The 2,900-nt window shown below is 46.8% G+C and overlaps 1 pseudogene; it reads right to left on the bottom strand.

Moving 5' to 3' along the window:
• Window positions 1–889: 889 nt before the first annotated feature.
• On the bottom strand, window positions 890–2,434 carry LOC101570435 (annotated as a pseudogene).
• Window positions 2,435–2,900: the final 466 nt, after the last annotated feature.

Below are 2,900 nucleotides of genomic sequence, written 5' to 3'. Positions count from 1 at the left end.
TTACTATGTCATGTGTCTTATCTTTATAAAAATGATATAACTTGCATATTCAAATGCATTGTGCATACTGAAGAACTTTACATGTTCTTTTTCACAGACAGGTAATTTGTCAGGGTTTCAGCTCCCTCTGTCACTCCCAAGGTTGCAGGACAACTTCATAACTAGCGAGAAAAAAACAACAGGAGTGGGGACGACCCCTCTGAGCCTCCAATGCACTCTCCTAGGCTAGAGATTCTCACTTGTCTGGATAGATACAAAGATATAAGCCCCAGCATTCTTCCTTTCAGGGCCTGCAGGAGTTAATTTCCCCTGAAGAAAACAACCTACGAGGGAGAAACATCTTTCATCTACTAGAACTGCCCAAGTTTGGATCTAGGCCCCCCCTTGCCCATCACTGTTTTCCTTTCCGCATTTTGAAGCAGTGTATCCTTTCTGTCCTCTGTCTGGCTTCCAGTTGCAATCTGTGGCTGCGTGGGTGATGGGTTATACAGACTTTCCATCTCGTCCCGATCAAAATTCTACAGTTATTTTACTGTATTTTTCGGTTGAATTGTTTTTTTAGGGGAGGTTTATTTTTTGGTTTTGGTGCCAAGGACTGAAGCCAGGGCTTCCAGCTTACTAGGGGAGCATTCTACCTTTGAGCCAAATCCCCAGCCCCTCTACAGTTATTTTAGAATGAATGCACTTACATTGTTACATAGGATAGGTTTTCTTTCTTGAAAAGTCTGAATGCTACTTCATGGTCTGTCTATAACACCTCATTTTCTCCGTTCATCCCACCAGTAATATTTCGGCTATTTCCATGTCTCAGTTTTTTTGGATAGCACTGCAATTAACATGGGAGTGCAGATGCCTTTGATCCTGATTTCTTTCTTTCTTTCTTTGGCAGGGAACACTTTTTATTCAAAACCCATCAGAGAATAGACAATTTGGGTCTGTGACAAAGCATTTATGTTTTAAAGCATAGGTCAGTAATTGAATGAGAATATACACTGCTACATATGAATTAACTGAGCAGACCACTTTTCAATGTTTTAAAACAGAATAAGCTTCCCTGTAAAAGCAGCACCTTTGTGACATTTTTAGTATTCCTCTCCTTCCTCCTCACCCTCTCCTTCCACAGAATCCACACCAACCTCTTCATAATCCTTCTTGAGGGCAGCCATGTCCTCCTGGGCCTCGAAAACTCCTCTTCCTCCAATCCCTCACCCATGTACCAGTGAACGAAGGCACGCTTGGCATACATCAGATCAAACTTGTGGTCCAGGCGAGCCTCGGCCTCAGTGATAGCTGTGGTGTTGCTCAGCACGCACGCAGCCCACTGTACCTTAGCCAGGTCTCCACCAGACACCACAGTGGGAGGCTGGTAATTAATGCCCACCTTGAAGCCAGTGGGACACCTGTCCACAAGCTGGATGGTACGCTTGGTCTTGATGGTGGCAATGACAACACTGACATCTTTGGGGACCACATCACCATGGTACAACAGGAAGCAAGCCATGTATTTACCTTGGTGAGGGTCACATTTCAACTTCTGGTAGACTGGCTCAAAGCAGGCATTGGTGATCTCTGCTACAGAAAGCTGTTCATAGTAAGCTTTCTCAGCAGAGATGACAGGGGCATATGTGGCCAGAGGGAAGTGGATATGGGGACAGGGCACTAGGTTGGTCTGGAATTCTGTCAGATCCACATTCAGGGCTCCATCAAATCTGAGGGAAGTAGTGATAGAAGACACAATTTGACCTATCAACCTATTCAGGTTAGTGTAGGCGGGGTGCTCAATATCGAGGTTTCTATGACAGATGTCATAGATGACCTTATTGTCTACCATGAAGGCACAATCAGAGTGCTCCAGGGTGGTGTGGGTGGTGAGGATGGAGCTGTAGGGCTCTACCACAGCTGTGGAGACCTGGGGGGTTGGGTAAATGGAGAATTCAAGCTTGGACTTCTTGCCATAGTCAACGGAGAGACGTTCCATCAGCAGGGAGGTGAAACCAGAGCCAGTACCCCCACCAAAGCTGTGGAAAACCAGGAAGCCCTGCAGACCTGTGCACTGGTTAGCCATTTTCCAAATTTGGTTTAAGACAAGGTCAATGATCTCCTTGCCAATGGTGTAGTGCCCACAGGCATAATTTTTGGCAGCATCTTCCTTGCCTGTGATGAGCTGCTCAGGGTGGAAGAGCTGGTGGTAGGTACCAGTATGCACTTCATCAATGACTGTGGATTCCAGGTCTACACACTGCCCTAGGCACATGTTTGCCAGCACCAGTCTCGCTGAAGAAGGTGTTGAAGGAGTCATCTCCGCCCCAATGGTCTTGTCACGTGGCATCTGGCCATCGGGATGGATGCCATGTTCCAGGCAGTAGAGTTCCCAGCAGGCATTGCCAATGTGGACACCGGCCTGGCCAACGTGGATAGAGATGCACTCATTCATGGCTGCTGTTTTGCGATCACCAAGCGGATGGAGATGAGAAAGGTTGTTGCTTCTTACAACACGACTCTTAGGCGGTCGATGTAAAAGAACCTCTTGATCCTGACTTCTGTTCTAGTGGAGAGGTACTCAGAAATGGAATCCGCAGCCCAAGCAGAGTGAAGCAAGCCAGTCACAGGGGAAATACAACACATTCTTACATCTATGAGGCACTTACGCTCATCAAAAGAGTAGTACAATTTTAGGGTTTGTGGTGAGGGGAATAGGACTTGCTGCTCCCTGAGTACAGAGCTTCAGTTAGGGAGAGTGAGTAATATCTCAAAGTGTCCTGTACAAATACATACCTACATTTAAGACTATTGTTTCCCAGAACAAGAAGGTCTGGCCTCCCCATTGCCCCGAGGACTGCCGAGAAAATACCCAGCCACACAGCTGGTGGGCAGGAGAGCAAAGCGACCAGCAGCCTTGT

Source organism: Octodon degus, unplaced genomic scaffold (genome assembly GCF_000260255.1).
Source record: "Octodon degus isolate 3935 unplaced genomic scaffold, OctDeg1.0 scaffold00079, whole genome shotgun sequence".
Classification (NCBI taxonomy): domain Eukaryota; kingdom Metazoa; phylum Chordata; class Mammalia; order Rodentia; family Octodontidae; genus Octodon; species Octodon degus.
Note: the sequence above shows the minus strand (reverse complement) of the source record. Positions and strands in the feature narration are given on the sequence as shown.